At 37.7% G+C, this 22,450-nt stretch overlaps 1 long non-coding RNA gene across 1 annotated transcript in view; it reads left to right on the forward strand.

The window, feature by feature from the left end:
- The first annotated feature begins 5,554 nt into the window (after positions 1-5,554).
- LOC129533599 (uncharacterized) overlaps positions 5,555-22,450 on the forward strand; it is a 762,991-nt gene continuing 746,095 nt past the window's right edge. The window contains exons 1-2 of the long non-coding RNA XR_010133635.1: positions 5,555-5,820; positions 14,594-14,694. This is a non-coding gene — a long non-coding RNA (uncharacterized lncRNA). The remainder of the gene's footprint in view (positions 5,821-14,593; positions 14,695-22,450) is intronic.

Here is a 22,450-nt window from a genome sequence, read left to right on the forward strand (position 1 = left end):
GATTAAGAATGATATTTTGTATGCTTTTACCACAACTTAAGTTTCTTCTCTTTTTTATGCTATTTTATTCTGTTGTTTGAATTTTAAAGAAATTTTTAGGAATGAGAAAACTTACATTAGGAATGTAAAAGATTTTCACAAAATGCAGAAGAAATAGATTCATTTTGAGAAGACTGAGTTCTTCATCAAGTCCCACACATAATAATCCTTTTTCTGTTTTGAAACTTATAAGAACAATATTCAGAGAATTAATCTATGACTTTCAAATGTTTCTCCTCTTGCACTGTTAATCAAAGAATTTCTAACCATAGCATTAGAACCATTACCTATATCTATTCTCATTTTTTCAACAAAGTATTTATTGTCATTCTAAATAAAACTCCCTGGGTGGTATACAATTCTGAGGGCTATGTTGCTAGGAGAGGGAAATCTCTGTAGTGTTCTTAGAGTCTAGGCACACCACCACTTCTCAGTAGACTTTTTGGAGGCGTCTCAATATATTCATTACTAGTTGAGGCCTGGAACCAGACTGCCTGGGTTTAAATCCTGGCTGTGCCACTCATTTGCTAGTGAATATAGGCAGATCACTTAACCTGTTTGTGTTCCTCTTCCTCCTCTGTAAGATGCTGGTGATAATCATAGTCTTAGAGTTGGTTAATATGTAAACACTTGCTTTTTCAGTATGTGGCACATGGTAAATACACAATAAAAATAAATTATTGTTATAATGGTACAAGAATAATAAATAATTTGGGGACCTTTGGTTCTCAACAAGGAACAGTAGTTGGCCTCTGTCTTAGTCCATGCAAGCTGCTATAACAAAATACTTTTGAGTGAGTAATTTATAAACAACGGAGATTTACTGCTCACAGTTCTGGAGGCTTTAAAGTCTAAGACCAAGGTGCTGGTAGATTTGGTGTCTCGCTCTCTGCCTCATAAATGTTGTCTTCTTGCTGTGTCCTCACATGGCAAAAAAGGGCTGAAAAATCTCCCTCTGGCCTCTTTTGTAAGGGCACTAATCCCATTCATGAGGGCACAGTCTTTATGACCTATTCACCTCCCAAAGGCTTCACGTCTTAATATCACCACAAGGAGATTTGGTTTCAACATATGAATTCTAAGAGGATACAACAAATATTCAGACCATGCTAGACTCATTTTCTTTCCTCCAGGAAGCTTTGGACATTCTCAGAACCTCAATATTCATTCTATAGATTGTTTAACCAGCCATGCAGCCAGACACAAAGGATTTTATCATATTTAGGGAAATCTTTGAAAAGCATGATTACATTATAAAAATGATTTATTGAAGATGTTAACATAATATTATTATTTCTTCCAAACTTGTGAGAAAGAAAATCATGGATAGGATTTGGATTGAGAGCTTGGTGTGACACAAATGATCAACAATTTTAAAACATCTCTGTTCTTTTTTTGGAAGAAGTTCTGAGATAAAATCTTATTTTCTAATTTTATATATCTTCTAAATGTATTTCTGCTTAGTCATATCAGACATTTTCTTAATTGGGAGAGTTGTTTTTAAACCCTCTTATATAAAGGCAGATTATTTTGCAGTAGATGAAGATTCCTTGACTGAGCTGGGGGAAGAAGGGATTTAGGGCCTATCAGAAGGGTATGGAGGAGAGGACAGGAGAGGATGGAGGCTGAAGAGGTGGAGCAATGATGGGATTTGGCTTAACTGGAGGGGTAAGGAAATAGAAGGGCTTCTGAATTGCTTCCTCATCAAAACTTTAGGGTAGTAAGCAACCTCTGAATGTCAGGAGAAAGTGAAGGAGATATTCTGAAACTTATTCAAGAAGACTTTTATTTCGTCTGTGGAGGTGCTGCCACATGTGGTAATGTCAGCGGTAGCAGACATCTAAGTTACCCCGAGTTACTGGTGGCATATCAATACAGGTCTGCAGCAACTTCAGTTCTTGCCTTCTCAGAAGAAAGGATTCGACTGGGGTACATAAGGCAGAAGGAGAGACTGAGGCATGTTTCAGAGCGGGAGTGAACGTTTATTAAAAAGCTTTAGAACAATAAGGAAAGGAAAGAAAAGAAAAGAAGGAAAGTACAACTGGGAAGAGGACCAAGGGGTTGACTTGAGAAACCAAGTGCACAGCTTGACCTCTTGACATGGGGTTTTATAGGTTGACATACTTCCGGGGTCTTGCCTTACTTCTCTCCACTCCTGAGGTCTTATTGGGAAGCTGCTGATCAGTTTCAGGTGTTTTCTATCTTTTAGGAGACGGCTTTCCCTGGTGCCAGCTGTGACCAATTATTACTTTAGAGAAACAGTTAACAACTGCCTGACCATCACCTGATGTTTGCCCAACACTCCTGGTGTGTGTGTGTGTGTGGGAGCCCTCTTCTGCCCTGCTCATACCTGACTAGCTACCTACTGTTAACAGTAACTGCCTCATGGAGCAAGAATGAAAACAAGCCAGTTTTGTGTGGTAAGCCTGGCCAGTTTGGATTTCACGTCTAAATTTAGAGTACAAATAGTTTATATCCTAAAATTCTGCATGCCCTGGTCAAATAACCTTTGCATTCAAAACAATTGATTGAAACTTTTATGGTACAGTATGATTGATTCTGAAGATGCAGAAAAGACTGTGCTTTTCAGATCCTGTCCTAAAGAGTAGTTGAATCCTTTGCTTGTGGAAAATCAACAGAGGCAGAACAGAAACTTCTGTTGGCAATTTTCCTTAATAGTTCAATAAAATGTTTCACCCTGCTATCTTGTGATATATTTGTAGTTCTGTAAATATACTATGGCACTTGGGGTGAGACAGGAAGGAAGAGGGACATGTCTAATTATAAAAATCAGTGTGAGCTGGCTGGCAGATACGCGCGGAGGAAGAAAAATACTGTTACGTGATGACATCTTTCTTACCATACAGTGTGCTTTGCCGCCATTGTAAAGTGCTCTTCTACTGTGTATTTTATTTTTTTCTTAGTGACAACCTTCAAAAGAAGTGTGCTTTTGTAAGAGTCTTTTCTACAATGTAGAATCCACACGAAGAACATGCGTAGAATGCCCTACCAGGATTTTATCTCTTTGTGCCTGGCTCGAGTTTGTACTTGGTATGATCTCTTATTTTAGGAACTAGCCTGAGGCATCCAGACCCTTGCTGCTGCCATCCCTAGAGAGACAAAAATGAAGGAAATAGAGCTGTACAAGAGAGGAATTTAAAGAGATCTCCCCCAACAGTTTTCAAGCTGCTTTTTCTTCTCCCTTCCTGTCTTCCTTCTCTTTTCCTCCCTGTCTCCTTCCCTCCTTTCATTCCTTCCTTCCTTCTTTTTTAAAGCCCTAAGAACCATTTCTTCTGTTTAAAGTTTGTATGGAACCCCAAAGGAAGATAAAATAAAGACTGCTCTGGTAGAAGCATAGATAAGTACCCAGAACTCTTCCTAGTTGTGGTTCTGGGGAGAATAATTTGAAAACACCCAATTAATTATATTAAAAACAGAGACCTAGACATTTGAATGATTTGTTATAGTTTCTGATTTTGACTTCAGAGACAATGTGAGTATGCTGAATTCTTCTGGTAATGGGGAAATTTTTGACATGATTTGCCAAATCTAGCCGTTGAAGTTTTAGATTTCCTCTGTTTCTTACTTGTTTTAATAGTAAGTTTGACTATAGTAGCAAAATCATGTGGGTCTATTTTGTTTCCCACTTTTCTTTATAATTTTAGATAAGATCATATATGTTTTACACATAGTTCTGTTGTAATAATTGTGGGAAAAGTCTGGTAGATGTAAAGCTGCACATTTTAAGAAAGACTAGTCTGGGTGCAGTGGCTCACATCTGTAATCCTAGCACTTTGGGAGGTTGAGGTGGGAGGATCACTTGAGGCCAGGAGTTTGAGACTAGCCTGGGCAACATAGAGAGACCCCTGTCTATACAAAAAAAAAATTATAAGAAGAAAGACTAAAAACTTCCTATTCTCTAAGACAAATGTTTATTCTGTAATTGCAATGCAAAAATATTATTTGAAAGCTTATAAATGAATTGCTCCCCCCAAATTACAGTTTAGCAAATCTGTAATCTCTTGAAAAAAAACTGAAACGTCTTTAAAATTTTTTTTAGCATTTCTTACACTGCAACATTTTTCTACTTTTCTTCTATGTCCTAAAGAAGACATCTACCTGAAATTAGGACATTATGTGTGTAACATTACGTGATTGTGAAATAGCTGCCTGCCCTAAAAGGTCCTTGTTCCTCTAGGGGGCAGTGCTTTACTTTTACATCACCAACCCGGAGTGAAAATATAAGAGCAGCTTTGTTTCTTAAAAGACTAGAAGTAGTTCATTCTGCTCATTCTCTCTCTTCGTTTTAAAAATGTATTGTACAGCTGAGGCATTTAACAAGACATGCTTTTAACCAGAAAATATCCAAGATAATTAGAACTTCCATAAACATATTTGATTTGGAGTTTTTAGGGAAGATTTCTTTGGCTTTACCTCTTTATTTTCTAAGAAAGCATAGAATGAGCTTGACTTATGCTCCAAATTTAGTTATTATATAATTGTATTGTCCTTTCTGAAAGATAAACTTTCTTCCCCCTTAAGAACAATTTTGATTTAAGGTTCCAGATGTGTCACTTGACTTGCTAAAAAACAAAGCAAAGCAAAACAAAAACCAGAAAGCCAACCAAAACCCAAAAAGCCAATCAAAACAAGAACCATAACATCCAGTTTGTTCTCTTTGGTTCTACTTTTCTATTTTTCATGCAGTTTAAAATTTTAGACTATTTCCCTTGTGCCACAGACTTCTTCTTTTTTTTTTTTTGTGGTAGTTCCAGAAAACAAATGGATTTATTAAGAAAACAAAATCCGCCTCCATTTCTTTCAGCCCATTCTCATCCCATACTTCTTAAAAGCTGTATGTGTATATATATATATATATATATGTACATGTGTATATATGTATGTTTATATATACATACGTACGTGTGTGTGTGTGTATATATATAGTGTATATATTAATATATATACACTAATGTGGGCAGCAGAATTCAAAGATAGTCCCCAAGATTTCTGGACCCAGGTGTACATATACATCTTCACCCAGTTATTCTGCCAAACACTAATGTAGGTACTGCTATGAAGAGATTTTGCAGATAAATTAAGATCCCAAATGCAGATGAATTAAGATCCTTAAATTAGGGAGATTATCTGGGTAATCTCACCTAATTATGTGAGCCCTTTAAATCTGTTTCTAGAGATCAGAGACAGAAGTCAGATAGAGTTGAGATGTGAGAAGGATTCAACTTGAGAGAGGTTCTCTATTGGTGGTTTTGAGACGGAAGGGAGCCATGGGGCAAGGACCTGCGACTGGCCTCTGGTGGCTGAGAGTGGTCCCCAGTTGACAACCAGCGAGAAAACCAGGACAACCACCATAAGAAACTGAATTATGACAAAACAAAATGAGCTTGGAAGTGGACCCCAAGCTCTCAGTGGTAATGTAGCCCAGACAACACATTCATTTTAGCTTTGTGACACCCAAAGTAGAGGGCTCAGTTAAGCCATACTGGTGGTAATGAATGTGAAAAAAGCTAAAATGAATGTGTTGTCTGGGCTACATTACCACTGAGAGCTTGGGGTCCACTTCCAAGCTCATTTTGTTTTGTCATAATTCAATTTCTTATGGTACTTGTCTTGATTTTCTTGGTGGTTGTCAACTGGGGCCCACTGTCAGCCACTAGAGGCCAGTCTGAGGTCCTTGCCCCATGGCTCCCTTCCATCTGGGTGTTATTTTAAGTCTCCAAGTTTTTTGTTATGCAGCTATAGAAAATCAATACAATCAAGGTAAGCAAATTTCTTTAACATAGTTTTTAAAAGTTGGCTTGAAAAACGAAAGTTGATACTGAAAAAATATGTTCAGCATTTGGGGATTTGCCATACCCTTTTATAGTGGTGGTTTGCTGGCCAATACCCATGCTCCCCTTTTCCTGGCGACATTCCCTAATGGGTTGACTTCACACCTAGTTCCAGAGGTGAGACTCAGTTAGCTCAAGCCATTTGGAGTGTATCATTTAGGGCATGTGACCCAAACTGGTCCAATTAGAATAAACCCCAGGAGGATTTTGGTGGGAATGTTGGGGTAAATACTTTCTTTCCTCCTTTGAGCTTAGTGATGTGATTATTGAGGTTTATAAGTATTAAAGATTCAAGGGAGAGCCTAGCATTTCTCAGGGGCTACCATGTGAAGCCTAAAAATTAAGCAACCCAGAGGAAGAAAAGTTAAGGAGGATTCTGGTTATATTTCAGTCCTGTATTAGGCTGTGTGTGAATATAAATCTGCTCCTTGATATGAGCCAATAAATCTTTCTCTTCCCTTAAAAAATTGTTTAAGTCTATTTACTTTGAGTTTCTTGATTCTTACAAATGAAAAATAAAATCCAGACTGATAGACCAGTTCTCTCTCTGATTTTCATACTTTTCCTCATCTTTCAACAATAGAATATGTTCCAGACTAGTAAACTGTAATCATCTGCATTTATTTCCTTTTGTCTTTGTCTAGTCTTTTAAGTCTAAAGATAAAAATTGGTTAAAAATTATAATAACATATTCTAATATTTATTGTTCTTATATTATCTGACTGAACAATCTAGAAAAATAGGTATTATGGCTTTCATAATCTTATGACACATATTTGAAGGGTATTAATTTATTATTGGCTTTGTATAAACTTTGTTTTCTTTTGGAAATTCTGTCAATAAAGTAGAACCCATTTTGTTTAAAAGTTTTGTTTCAATCTAGTGAAGATATAATATAGTTCTCATTAATTGAAATTATAATTGCCTATAATTATATTGACAGAAACAGAGTCGTGTGTGAAAACAATTAATATTTGTTCTGTATAAAGATGAAAACAGTTGTTTTGTATTGTTAAAATTAGTATTCAGTGCCTGCTTTTAGTACCAATCTTGCTAGCAGAAGCGAATAGACTCTATGATGCAAAATGTGATATTGCGAGCATAACACTTTGTCTTTAGTTATTTAAAATACCTTTGAAATATGTGTATTTTAAATGTATAGGTGTGTATTGAAAACTTAGTTTTATTTGTTTACTTGCTTTTTAACTTTTAGACCGTTTCCTTTATTTCAGGTATTAAATTGTTTAGAATGTAGTTGTGAGAATAGACCTAACTGGTCTTAAGCATGGCCCACCTGGTTTGACTTTTCTGGGGATATCTTAAATATTAGTATCTTAACAGGTTAGAGTTGACTTGAATACAGTGTAAGCCAAAATTATTTCCATTTCTGTAAACACTTAAAAGTAATTTTTGGCTAAAAAAAATCTACATGTGATAGTTCAGGAAATTTTTTTTTAATTTCCTAAGGAAAGACCATAGAATTTCCAGCATAAGAAATACATATTTTTAATATATGACTTTCTTTCTTTTTTTTAATTATACTTTAAGTTCTATGGTACATGTGCACAACGTGCAGTTTTGTTACATATGTATACATGTGCCATGTTGGTTTGCTACACCCATTAACTCATTATTTACATTAGGTATTTCTCCTAATGCTATCCCTCCCCGATCTCCCCACCCCATGACAGGCCCCGGTGTGTGATGTTCCCCGCCCTACGTCCAAGTGTTCTCGTTGTTCAATTCCCACCTGTGAGTGAGAACATGCAGTCTTTGGTTTTCTGTCCTTGCAATAGTTGCTTAGAATGATGGTTTCCAGCTTCATCCATGTTGCTACAAAGGACATGAACTTATCCTTTTTTATGGCTGCATAGTACTCCATGGTGTATATGTGCCACATTTTCTTAATCCAGTCTATCAATGATGGACATTTGGGTTGGTTCCAAGTCTTTGCTATTGTGAATAGTGCCACAATAAACATACGTGTGCATATGTCTTTATAGTAGCATGATTTTAATCCTTTGGGTATATACCCAGTAATGGGATCGCTGGGTCAAATGGTATTTCTAGTTTTAGATCCATGAGGAATCGTCACACTGTCTTCCACAATGGTTGAACTAGTTTACACTCCCACCAACAGTGTAAAAGTGTTTCTATTTCTCCACATCCTCCCCAACACCTGTTGTTTCCTGACTTTTTAATGATCACCATTCTAACTGGCATGAGATGGTATCTCATTGTGGTTTTGATTTGCATTTCTCTGATGACCAGTGATGATGAGCATTTTTTTCATGTGTCTGTTGGCTGCATAAATGTCTTCTTTTGAAAACTGTGTTTTCACATCCTTTGCCTACTTTTTGATGGCATTGTTTTTTTTCTTGTAAATTTGTTTAAATTCTTTGTAGATTCTGGATATTAGCCTTTTGTCAGATGGGTAGATTGCAAAAATTTTCTCCCATGCCTGTTTACTCTGGTGGTAGTTTCTTTGGCTGTAAAGAAGCTGTTTAGTTTAATTAGATCCCATTTGTCTATTTTGGCTTTTGTTGCCATTGCTTTTGTTGTTTTAGTCATGAAGTCCTTGCCCATGCCTATGGCCTGAATGGTATTGCCTAGGTTTTCTTCTAGGGTTTTTATGGTTTTAGGAAGTTCTGGCCAGTGTCGGAAGTCTTTAATCCGTCTTGAATTAATTTTTGTATAAGGTGTAAGGAAGGGATCCAGTTTCAGCTTTCTACATACGGCTAGCCAGTTTTCCCACCACCATTAAATAGGGAATCCTTTCCCCATTTCTTGTTTTGGTCAGGTTTGTCAAAGATCAGATGGTGGTAGATGTTTGGTGTCATTTCTGAGGCCTCTGTTCTGTTCCATTGGTCTATATATCTGTTTTGTTATCAGTACCATGCTGTTTTAGTTACTGTAGCCTTGTAGTATAGTTGAAGTCAGGTAGCATGATGACTCCAGCTTTGTTCTTTTTGCTTAGGATTGTCTTGGCAATGCGGGCTCTTTTTTGGTTCCATATGAACTTTAAAGTAGTTTTTTCCAATTCTGTGAAGAAAGTCATTGGTGGCTTGATGGGGATGGCATTGAATTTATAAATTACCTTGGGCAGTATGGCCATTTTCACGATATTGATTCTTCCTACCCATAAGCATGGAATGTTCTTCCATTTGTTTGTATCCTCTTTTATTTCCTTGAGCAGTGGTTTGTAGTTCTCCTTGAAGAGGTCCTTCACATCCCTTGTAAGTTGGATTCCTAGGTATTTTATTCTCTTTGAAGCAATTGTGAATGGGAGTTCACTCATGATTTGGCTCTCTGCTTGTCTGTTATTGGTGTATAAGAATGCTTGTGATTTTTGCACTTTGATTTTATATCCTGAGACTTTGCTGAAGTTGCTTATTAGCTTAAGGAGATTTTGGGCTGAGACGATGGGGTTTTCTAGATATACAATCATGTCGTCTGCAAACAGGGACAATTTGACTTCCTCTTTTCTTAATTGAATACCGTTTATTTCTTTCTCTTCCTTGATTGCCCTGACCAGAACTTCCAACACTATGTTGAATAGGAGTGGTGAGAGAGGGCATCACTGTCTTGTGCTGGTTTACAAAGGGAATGCTTCCAGTTTTTGCCCATTCAGTATGATATTGGCTGTGGCTTTGTCATAGACAGCTCTTACTATTTTGAGATATGTCCCATCAATACCTAATTTATTGAGAGTTTTTAGCATGAAGGTTGTTGAATTTTGTCAAAGGCCTTTTCTGCATCTATTGAGATAATCATGTGGTTTTTGTCTTTGGTTCTGTTTATATGCTGGATTACATTTATTGATTTGCATATATGGAACCAGCCTTGCATCCCAGGGATGAAGCCCACTTGATCATGATGGATAAGCTTTTTGATGTGCTGCTGGATTTGGTTTGCCAGTATTTTACTGAGGATTTTTGCATCAATGTTCATCAGGGATATTGGTCTAAAATTCTCTTTTTTGGTTGTGTCTCTGCCCGGCTTTGGTATCAGGATGATGCTGGCCTCATAAGATGAGTTAGGGAGGATTCCCTCTTTTTCTATTGATTGGAATAGTTTCAGAAGGAACGGTACCAGTTCCTCCTTGTACCTCTGGTAGAATTCGGCTGTGAATCCATCTGGTCCTGGACTCTTTTTGGTTGGTAAGCTATTGATTATTGCCTCAATTTCAGAGCCTGTTATTTGTCTATTCAGAGATTCAACTTCTTCCTGGTTTAGTCTTGGGATGGTGTATGTGTCAAGGAATTTATCCATTTCTTCTAGATTTTCTAGTTTATTTGCGTAGAGGTGTTTGTAGTATTCTCTGATGGTAGTTTGTATTTCTGTGGGATCGGTGGTCATATCCCCTTTATCATTTTTTATTGTGTCTATTTGATTCTTCTCTCTTTTCTTCTTTAGTAGTCTTGCTAGCGGTGTATCAATTTTGTTGATCCTTTCAAAAAACCAGCTCCTGGATTCATTAATTTTTTGAAGGGTTTTTTGTGTCTCTATTTCTTTCAGTTCTGCTTTGATTTTAGTTATTTCTTGCCTTCTGCTAGCTTTTGAATGTGTTTGCTCTTGCTTTTCTAGTTCTTTTAATTGTGATGTTAGGGTGTCAATTTTGGATCTTTCCTGCTTTCTCTTGTGGGCATTTAGTGCTATAAATTTCCCTCTACACACTGCTTTGAATGTGTCCCAGAGATTCTGGTATGTTGTGTCTTTGTTCTTGTTGGTTTCAAAGAACATCTTTATTTCTGCCTTCATTTCGTTATGTACCCAGTAGTTATTCAGGAGAGGTTGTTCAGTTTCCATGTAGTTGAGTGGTTTTGAGTGAGTTTCTTAATCCTGAGTTCTAGTTTGATTGCACTGTGGTCTGAGAGACAGTTTGTTATAATTTCTGTTCTTTTACGTTTGCTGAGGAGAGCTTTACTTCCAAGTATGTGGTCAATTTTGGAATAGGTGTGGTGTGGTGCTGAAAAAAATGTATATTCTGTTGATTTGGGGTGGAGAGTTCTCTAGATGCCTATTAGGTCCGCTTAGTGCAGAGCTGAGTTCAATTCCTGGGTATCCTTGTTAACTTTCTGTCTCGTTGATCTGTCTAATGTTGACAGTGGGGTGTTAAAGTCTCCCATTATTATTGTGTGGGAGTCTAAGTCTCTTTGTAGGTCTCTAAGGACTTGCTTTATGAATCTGGGTGCTCCTGTGTTGGGTGCATATATATTTAGGATCGTTAGCTCTTCTTGTTGAATTCATCTGTTTACCATTATGTAATGGCCTTCTTTGTCTCTGTTGATCTTTGTTGGTTTAAAGTCTGTTTTATCAGAGACTAGGATTGCAACCCCTGCCTTTTTTTGTTTTGCATTTGCTTGGTAGATCTTCCTCCATCCTTTTATTTTGAGCCTATATGTGTCTCTGCACGTGAGATGGGTTTCCTGAATACAGCACACTGATGGGTCTTGACTGTTTATCCAATTTGCCAGTCTGTGTCTTTTAATTGGAGCATTTAGTCCATTTACATTTAAAGTTAATATTGTTATGTGTGAATTTGATCCTGTCATTATGATGTTAGCTGGTTATTTTGCTCGTTAGTTGATGCAGTTTCTTCCTAGCCTCAATGGTCTTTACAATTTGGCATGATTTTGCAGTGGCTGGTACTGCCTGTTCCTTACCATGTTTAGTGCTTCCTTCAGGAGCTCTTTTAGGGCAGGCCTGGTGGTGACAAAATCTCTCAGCATTTGCTTGTCTGTAAAGGATTTTATTTCTCCTTCACTTATGAAGCTTAGTTTGGCTGGATATGAAATTCCGGGTTGAAAATTCATTTCTTTAAGAATGTTGAATATTGGCCCCCACTCTCTTCTGGCTTGTAGATTTTCTGCCGAGAGATCCGCTGTTAGTCTGGTGGGCTTCCCTTTGTGGGTAACTCGACCTTTTTCTCTGGCTGCCCTTAACATTTTTTCCTTCATTTCAACTTTGGTGAATCTGACAATTATGTGTCTTGGAGTTGCTCTTCTCAAGGAGTATCTTTGTGGCGTTCTCTGTATTTCCTGAATGTGAATGTTGGCCTGCCTTGCTAGATTGGGGAAGTTCTCCTGGATAATATCCTGCAGAGTGTTTTCCAACTTGTTTCCATTCTCCCTGTCACTTTCAGGTACACCAATCAGATGTAGATTTGGTCTTTTCACATAGTCCCATATTTCTTGGAGGCTTTGTTTGTGTCTTTTTATTCTTTTTTCTCTAAACTTCCCTTCTCGCTTCATTTCATTCATTTCATCTTCCATCACTGATACCCTTTCTTCCAGTTGATCGCTTCGGCTCCTGAGGCTTCTGCATTCTTCACGTAGTTCTCGAGCCTTGGCTTTCAGCTCCATCAGCTCCTTTAAGCACTTCTCTGTATTGGTTATTCTAGTTATACATTCATCTAAATTTTTTTCAAAGTTTTTAACTTCTTTGTCTTTGGTTTGAATTTTCTCCTGTAGCTTGGAGTATTTTGATTGTCTGAAGCCTTCTTCTCTCTACTCATCAAAGTCATTCTCTGTCCAGCTTTGTTCTGTTGCTGGTGAGGAACTGCGATCCTTTCGAGGAGGAGAGGTGCTCTGCTTCTTAGAGTTTCCAATTTTTCTGCTCTGTTTTTTCTCCATCTTTGTGGTTTTATCTACTTTTTGTCTTTGATGATGGTGATGTACAGATGGGTCTTTGGTGTGGATGTCCTTTCTGTTTGTTAGTTTTCCTTCTGACAGACAGGGCCCTCAGCTGCAGGTCTGTTGGAGTTTGCTAGAGGTCCACTCCAGACCCTGTTTCCCTGGGTATCAGCAACAGCAGTGTCTGCAGAACAGCAGATTTTTGTGAACCGCGAATGCTGCTGTCTGATCCTTCCTCTGGAAGTTTTGTCTCAGAGGAGTACCTGGCCGTGTGAGGTGTCAGTCTGCCCCTACTGGGGAGTGCCTCACAGTTAGGCTGCTTGGGGGTCAGAGGTCAGGGGCCCACTTAAGGAGGCAGTCTGCCCGTTCTCAGATCTCCAGCTGCGTGCTGTGAGAACCACTGCTCTCTTCAAAGCTGTCAGAGAGGGACATTTAAGTCTGCAGAGGTTACTGCTGTCTTTTTGTTTGTCTGTGCCCTGCCCCCAGAGGTGGAGCCTACAGAGGCAGGCAGGCCTCCTTGAGCTGTGGTGGGCTCCACCCAGTTTGAGCTTCCCGGCTGCTTTGTTTACCTAAGCAAGCCTGGGCAATGGCGGGTGCCCCTCCCCTAGCCTCACTGCCGCCTTGCAGTTTGATCTCAGACTTCTGTGCTAGCAATCAGTGAGACTCCGTGGGCGTAGGACCCTCCGAGGGAGGTGCAGGATATAATCTCCTGGTGTGCCATTTTTTAAGCCCATTGGAAAAGCGCAGTAATAGGGTTGGAGTGACCTGATTTTCCAGGTGCTGTCTATCACCCCTTTCTTTGACTAGGAAAGGGAACTCCCTGACCCCTTGCACTTCCTGAGTGAGGCAATGCCTTGCCCTGCTTCGGCTCGCGCACAGTGCGCTGCACCCACTGTCCTGCAGCCACTGTCTGGCACTCCCTAGTGAGATGAACCCGGTACCTCAGATGGAAATGCAGAAATCACCTGTCTTCTGCGTCGCTCATGCTGGGAGCTGTAGACCGGAGCTGTTCCTATTTGGCCATCTTGGCTCGGGACTCTTTTTTTTTTTTAATTCCAAGGATGTTTTTTATAGAGGAGGCTTAAATTTAAAGAAGTATATAGAGTGAATTGGTTTGGATTGGAATGATTGAAGGGGAGCATCTGCAAAACAGCCCTGAGATGATGGATATGATTGGAAACATTGAAAGAAGGGCAGAGGATCAGGAGAAATGATGCTTAACGTGTGCCATTCAGATCAGGGAAATTGAAAAAAGAGATAAAAACCCCAAACCAAGAGGAAAACATATTGGATTTTTACTATGCCTAGAGAACAAGGGTTTATTGGCTAAGTTAATGGATCAAATAATGATATGGATGTTGTGCTAATTTTCTTGGGCTACCATAAGAATGTACCACAGACTGGGTAGCTTAAATAATAGAAATGTATTTCCTCACAGTTGTAGAGACTAGAAATCCAAGATGAAGAAATTAGCAGAGTTGATTTCTTCTGAGGGCCTCTCTCTTTGTCTTGTAGATGGTATCTTCTCCCTCTTTCTTCACATGACCTTTCCTCTTTGTGTGTCCGTGTTCTAATTTTTTTTTTATATGGACACCATTCATGCTGGATTAGGGCCCACCCTAATGACCTCATTTTACCTTGATCATTTCTTTAGCACCGAAATAGTCACGTAATAGCTCCTAATATAGTCACGTTATCAACATATGAATTCTGGGGAGACACCATTCAGCCCAGAACCGATATGTTCACTTCAAGTTTTCTATGAACCTAGACTAATATCGTGGCTATGGGAATAGAAGGTAATAGAGTAGCCAATACGAAGAAGAATCATTAAGGTTAATCATTTAGAATGCAAGGTAGATACTTTTTTTTTTTTAAACTTTGTGATGAGAAAAAGGAGCTATAGGACAGGACATTGTTTTGAATAGGAAGATGTATTTGAAACTGTTAATTTTAAGGCAGGACTTGACAATATTTTATGGGTAAATGATATTGGAGGCCTACAGAAATGGATCTAGGTCAGGCCTAAACCCAGTCTCCTGAGAGATGTTGTCTTGTTTCTTCTAGTCTCACAGTGAACATTCAGGAATGTGCTGGAGTTGCTTTACAACAGCCACTAGCCTGAAAGAGCAAATAAGGACATAGAGAAGAATCACATGAATTTTCTTGTGAGTGCTGAAGATGGCAAGGCTGAGCCTTTCTCCTTTGGTGGAAACCTTTCTTGTAGTATTTGTTTTCCTGGGTACTTGCGGGCATGAGAAGCCTATTCCTTTGTCTAGGAATATGCTGTATTGATTCTTGTTTTATGTAGCTGTCTCTTTAAGTTTTTGTTTTCTTTGCTAGTTAAAAGATTTTGTTTGTTAAGTTTGTGTATTGGCATATTTTAATCAACATCTTACAATTCCATGTGACAAGCATGATAGGCTTGATGATAGGCCAGAATGGGAATTATTCATTCAACAAACACGTACTGAGCATCAACATGGTACCTGTTGCAAGAAAGCATCCTCTCTAGTAGGAGAAATTATGAGTGTATGGATTGTCAAGGGAAATAAAAGAAAAAGAACAAAAAAGAAAGGCCAGCCCTATAGGATGACTTCAGTTGAGGAGGGGTGTGAAATGTCTCAGAAAAACGGTTTATACAAACAGAAAAATATCTAGGATTGTGGAGTGCCACCTAACAAAAAGAGGAGCATCATGAAATGCTAGACAAAGAACAATTGAGAAGGGAATTGGGCAAGAAGGAGGCCAGTGATATCTTCAAGACAATACCTTCCTTTGTCGTGAAAATGGTAGGAATTGTGATAGTTGTGGTTAGTATATTCGGGGATGGAGAGGGTTTGTAATTAGGAAGAACAGGTTCAGTTTTACCCTTCACAAAATTCATCACCAACTTAATTGCTTCTACAGTGTAACACACTCATTTGTTATCTACAGCTTGCTAAACATTTTGAACTATCCTTAGAATTCAGTAAGCTCAAATTTTAAATCATATTTAATGATCAAGTTGTGATTAAGCCAAAAGCTGCAGTTGTGCTTTTCCGTGATCATCTTAAAATTTAATGCCTAGATAAGCAGGGAGAATGTAGAAATCCTTATAGTCTCATTCCATGTCTACTTTTTTTGGCTTCAATCCTTATTCACATCTGTTTCTAGGACCTTGGAGTTAAACATTTAGTCCATGTTTAGTCTCTTGAATAAGTAGCAGTATAAATTTTCTGGTAGAATCAGTTCAGATGGAAAGTAGCAGAGCTAGGTATTACTATCCGGAGAGTGGTGAGCTGGGTCTGCGAAGTGGGAAAACCTGTGTGCTCCACTTGTCCACCATGAAGACAGTTTTCTCCCATTACCTATAGGGTAATACTTTAGGGCAATGCTACAGGGCCTGGTAAGAGACACCTTTTCTTTAGTAAGTACAGATTCGCTTTTCCTGGAGATTATTTTTAAAAATTAATTTCTGATTCAATTCTACTGTAATGTGTTTTCAATTGAATTATTTTCTTTGTTTTAATTTTACTTTTAAATTTTAGTCATTAATTTCATGATTATTTGTGGAATATACCAGGTGTTGTTCTGCATGCATGGTGAACAACAAATGAAAATCTCTGCCAGAGTGAAGCTTATATTCTAGCAGGGGAGACAAATAATAATCAATATAATATTATTTTAATATAATTTAGTTATATTAATATAATTAATTAATATATAGCATAATAAGAAAATGATATAGTCTGCTAGAAGGTAGTAAGTACTATTGCCTTCTTTGGTCACAAATAGGTGTATTTTATATTTTCCTGATATAAAACTTGTTTTGGAAGACTATGTCAGCTAATTTTATAACCATAAGACTATGTTGCTGATTTTATCAACATAAGCAATTGAAACTTTGTGATGTTCTTCAATGTTGACATTCCCTACAAGCAACTGATTTTCAAATTTAGTAACTTTCTTCCAAACAATGTAGCTTGCATTCATTATCTTGTCTTTTTGAATCACCAGTGTTTTTCCCAACCTACTGGTTAACCTGATTCTGTGTTCCATGTAATCCTTGAACATTCATTTATGCTGGAAGGTTCAGGGCACTTTTGAACATTCACCAGAGCACAGTTCACTCTTCACCTAACAAGGGATGGGGTGGATAATGTGCCTTTGTTTTTCCTGTTGTCATGGTACAGCAGAGCCGTTACTATTTTGCCCCAAGAGAAAATTGTTGCCTATGGCAACAAGCGAAGGAAAATGAAACAAATACAGTTTTACGCAAATCTTATATTTTCTCTCTTCCTCCAGAGTCTATGTATGCTTGCTATTTTGAAATATTTCTATTAGAGAAAATAAAAAACCTGATTCTCAGTGTCCTGATTGGGAAAACAAATGTACAAATCTACAGTCCCTCAAGTCCATAAAGCTGAAATCACTGGGGACAGATATATTTCAGAATTTAAGGGTTTTCAGTGTTTGTAAAGGTAATACAGTAAGTACGTATACCAGATATTTGTTTTGCAGTAGTCTTCATTTAAAATTCCTAACCCCAATTCTTGTGCTTTATTTAAGACTATTATTGCTGGTCTATTAACTTGATTTACTTGGATTTTTTTTTTTTTTTTTTTTTGAGATAAGGTCTCGCTCTGTCACCCAGGCTGGAGTGCAATGGCACCATCTCGGCTCACTGCAACCTCCACCTCCTGGGTTCAAGCGATTCTCCTGCCTCAGCCTCCTGAGCAGCTGGGACTACAGGTGCACCACCACGCCCAGCTGTTTTTTGCATTTTTTGTAGAGATGGGGTTTCACCATGTTGCCCAGGCTGGTCTCCAACTCCTGAGCTCAGATGAACTGCCAGCCTTGGCCTCCCAAAATGTTGGGATTACAGGCGTGAGCCACTGCACCTGGCTTGGGGTTTATAATTCTTAAGATGCATATTTTAGCAAACACAATTAGTATTTTATTACTGAACCAAGAGTTTTAATACCTTCTAAACAAATACTGGAAGACAACTCAGCATTGATGGAATGTGTAAACATCAGTATTTTTATATACACTACATACATGTATATCAGTTTATTTATAAATATCCTAGAAGACTTAGTTAGCTATTTTAGGTGTAACAAATAGAAGTTGAGTGGATGAAGTAGAAAAAATGAATGATTAATAGTTACCTACTTTATGTATTAAATAATACATATTGTTTTGGTAGACAATAAAAAATGAGTGTTTTTCCCTCAGATTGAATTACATTTAATAAAAAGTCAGGGTACATTTCTTTTTTTATACTCTTCAGAGTTTGTGCAGTTAAAAGTAAAAATTTATGTATGTAAACAACTTTTGGGAGCACTAATAATTTTTTACATTAGAAGACAAGAAGGCTATGTTCTCATTTACTTAGTTTTTGGACCCTTGGCTTGGATGTCATACTAGGTAATTTTAACCACTGGATGCACGGATGCACTGGATGTTTGTGTTTGCCAATGAGTGGTTAGCCTTTTTTCTTTTTTTTTTTTTGAGATGGAGTCTAGCTCTGTACCCTAGGCTGGAGCGCAGTGGCACAATCTCAGCTCACTGCAAGCTGTGCTTCCCGTGTTCACGCCATTCTCTTGCCTCAGCCTCCGGAGTAGCTGGGACTATAGGCACCCGCCTCCACGCCCGGCTAATTTTTTTTTTTTTTTTTTTTTTTTTTTTGGTATTTTTAGTAGAGACGGGGTTTCACTGTGTTAGCCAGGATAGTCTTGATCTCCTGACCTCGTGATCCGCCTGCCTCGGCCTCCCGAAGTGCTGGGATTACAGGCGTGAGCCACCGCGCCCGGCCGTGATTTGCCTTTTAACTGAGATTTGCCTCTGATCTTCAGTGAAGTTCACAGATGTTGCCTTATCAGAAAGTTGGTATTTGGGAAAAGTTTTCAGAAAATATATCCCCTATATTTAGAATATATATCCCTTATGTATAGAAGAAAAAAGTCTTCTATTTTCTTTAAAGCAACACAACTAAATAATGCGACCTATCAAATTGTTTCATCTTAATTCAGGGACACAAGAGGAATGCTGCCCTGGAGGACACTAGCATCCATCAAGTGTTTTCTCGTTCATTGCTAAGTGTACAGTTCATTGTTCGGTCACCTGTGTCTGTCAGTTTAGCATATGTAAGGCAGTTCTCAGCATCCTTCATTCTTCTCTGAAACTTACATGGAGGCTTCAAACATTGTCTGGGTCATTATTTCCCAAGAAAGGTTAAGCCCTTTACTGTCAGACCGGAACCCTTCGCTAATTAGCGCCCTTGCTTTGTCACTGAACGTGTCACGTTTGCAACCTTCCTGCTGTGATCAGGGGCACGTTGCTCACTCGCATAAATGTCCAGCGACCCCAGATCTCCAGGGAAGACTGCCTACTATTTTCTGTGTGACAAATGTTTAACTTGCTAAAATCCTAACTCCCCTTTAACAGGCTTTTATGTAGAATTGGATGAGATAGTCACCAGTTCACAAAGAAGCTTTTGCTTAATACTGCCCTGTTTATCGCTTTAGTTTTAGTGAAGTAGAGTCCACGTAAAATAATAAAAGAAATACTTTCAAATGTGGAAAAAATAGTAAATTTTCCCACTCTTTAAAAAAGGAATGTGTCCGTATATCTGTTACATAGTATTTTTCATTTCATAAAAAAATCTTGCTTCTTTTTGATTAGGTAAAAAATCTGTTCTTTTTTATTTAACTTATAAGGATACCCAAGATTGTTTTAAATGATTAAAATGATATCATATAACTACATTACTTCCATTGACTTTCTTCTTTGATTCAGGAAATATATAATTTACAGTTTCTTTTTCCGTTGATAGGATTTTACCATTTGCAAGGATAGAAGGATTAAATGCACTGGCATTTAATTAAATTGTGTCCTTGAATTGTCAAAGACTGCTTTTGGGAGTAAGTCAGGCTTCACCCTTCCTAGTCATAGGAGGGTTCCTGTATCTTCTGTTGGATCATTACCTCCTTCCATTTCCAGCTTTCCTTGGTTACATCAGAGAGCTGGCCCAAATGATGTGAGTGTCTTCGTGTTTGATTTCATTATGGGTTAGTTAACTTCTTGAAGAAAATTGTCTATTATGTATATAGATCACAATTGTATATTTGATTCACAGGTTAATTTTAGATATAAGGTTAGTTCACAAGCCTAGTGCACTTTTCTTTTTGAAGGAAAATACATTATAAAACTTAAAAAAGAGTTATATTAAATGTCAGAATTATTTAAGGCCAGAGGAAAGAAATTTTCCTTTTTACCAAGAAAGATTTTTAGCATACTTCCTTCTGAAGAAAAAGGAAAGAAAAGGAAAAGAAAAAGCCAGCAAGCTGTAGGAACTTGTTTACAGAAAGTTTTAAAATGATAAAAAGTCATGTATTTATTGCTTAATTCAAGAACTTAAATTTCTTTGTCTTGATACTTCTCAAAAGAATGCTGTATTAAAAATTCAGTTGACTTTTAAAAAAATATAAAACCAATGATAAAATATCAGATCATTAAAGCTGTTTTTATACATTTGTCCCTTTGGAAAAAGGATACATCATCAAGTTTCCTTACTGGGTTTGAGTTTCTATACTTATTTTTATCTTTTTATTTTACTAATATTCAGACTCAGTTTTACCAACTGTATTTATTTGACATACACACACACACACACACACACACACACACACACACACACACACACACACACTTCTTTGGGGAGAAGGACGATAGAGATGAGAGGGGCTTTTTATTGAGTTTTTTTCATCCTAATTTTAGAAAGATGTTCATTGTAGAAATTTTAGAAAAAAGAAGAAAGAAATGCCACTAGGAATCCAACACCTTAAGGAAACAATAACTTTTAAGTTTGTTTTTCTTCCTTTATGAGTAGCTAATTTATATTTGTAACTCATTAAATCATAAAAGTTTTAAGGTTTAAAAATTTATTTGTGTGAGATATGCATATATATTTACTTATATGGCCAATCTCCATTCTGTGATTTATATTCACTACTATTGTACAGTAGACTGTAATTAGTTTTTAAATTTTTAATTGCTTTTGATTTTTTAAAAGTTTAAGTTAACAAGTAATACATAAACACAGTCTTGGAAAAGATTGAGAGAGTACATGGGTATCTTCCCTTTTTTCCAGTTCCCCATGCCAGTCCCCTACTGGATTTAACCATGGTCACTAGTTTTGTGTTTATGTTTCCCAACATTTTTATTTTCATTAACATAAATATTAGGTTATTAAGTGGGACTTCTCCTGTTGCTCTGGACTAAGGGACAAAACCAAGGACATATGGTACAGCCAGTACCTCATGTTCTAAAGAGAGCTGTAGTGTGACCATCCCTCCAAGGCTCAAATAGGGTCTGCAGTTCCCAATCACATACTAACCCTCCTTCTAACTCTAGGCTCCTTCCACTTATATAAGATAACTCTAGGAGGAGTTGGATAGAGAGAGGGAATAAGGGGAAGAAGGCAAGAGAGACAGACAGAGAATAATGGTTTCCAAGTGAATTACTTGGAGAGAATGGGAATTCTTGCAAAAACAGGTTGAAGTTTATATATGTAGCTTACTGGCAGATCAAACTCCATATCTGTTTGAGCAGGAGAACAATGGGTAGAAATAGGCCGCACGGGTCAGCCTGTATTCCTGCGGATTGGTGTGGAGGGATGTGTGAGCTTCCTGTGGGGCAGTAGACACTATGACAGGTAGTAAGTTTATACCATTCTGCCAGTGCCTCAGGTCAGGATCTGCCACTGTCAGTGAATTATCCTTTCTCCCCACTGATTCTTTTGAGGTTTTATATCAAAAATTTAAATATACTAAGACTGGCATACTATATAGCATTTAAAATGTTATCTCATTAAAATATACCATTATATGTTTTAACTGTACTGGTTAATATATTTTAAGTGTATTCAGAAGAACTGGCTATTAGTATATTTTAAATTATTTTGAATTTTAGAATAGTTTTAAACTATACTCTCCTGTTGTTCTCCCAGATGAATGTAGAATCCAAATATCAAATCCTGAGGGTCCATTTGAATTTTAGCCTCTTTATAAGAGTATTTGTCAGTAAGAAATCCAGCTCTCCAAGAAAAAAACAAATAACCCCATTAAAAAGTGGGCAAAGAACATGAACAGACACTTTGTAAAAGAAGACATACATGCGGCCAACAAGATTGTGAAAAAAAGCTCAACATCACTGATCATTAGAGAAATGCACATCAAAACCACAATGAGATACCATCTTATGCCAGTCAAAATGGCTATTATTAAAAAGTCACAAAATAACAGATGCTGGCGAGGTTGTGGAGAAAAAGGAATGCTTGTACACTATTGGTGGGAGTGTAAATTAGTTCAATCATTGTGGAAGACAGTGTGGCAATTTCTCAAAGACCTAGGGAGGAACACCATTTGACCCAGCAATCTCATTACTGAGTATATACCCAAAGGAATATAAATCTTTATGTCATAAGGACACAGGCATGCCTATGTTCACTGGAGCACTATTCACAATAGCAAAGACATGGAATCAACCCAAATGCCCATCAATGGTAGACTGGATAAAAAAAAGTGGTACATATACACCATGGGATACTATGCTGCCATAAAAAGGAAAACGATCATGTACTTTGCAGGGACATGAATGCAGCTGGGGGCTAATATCCTTAGCAAATTAACACAGGAACAGAAAACCAAATGCCACATGTTTTCACGTATAAGTGGGAGCTAAGTGATGAGAACAAAGGAACACATAGAGGGGAACAACAGACACTGGGGCCTGTCTGAGAGTAGAGGGTGGAAGGAGGGAGAGGATCAGGAAAAATAACTAATGGATACTAGGCTTAATACCTGGGTGATGAAATAATTGGTACAACAACAGTCCCCCATGACACATGGTTACCTATGTAACAAACCTGCACATCCT

The sequence above is a fragment of the Gorilla gorilla genome, chromosome 4 (assembly GCF_029281585.2).
Source record: "Gorilla gorilla gorilla isolate KB3781 chromosome 4, NHGRI_mGorGor1-v2.1_pri, whole genome shotgun sequence".
In the NCBI taxonomy this organism is placed as follows: Eukaryota; Metazoa; Chordata; class Mammalia; order Primates; family Hominidae; genus Gorilla; species Gorilla gorilla.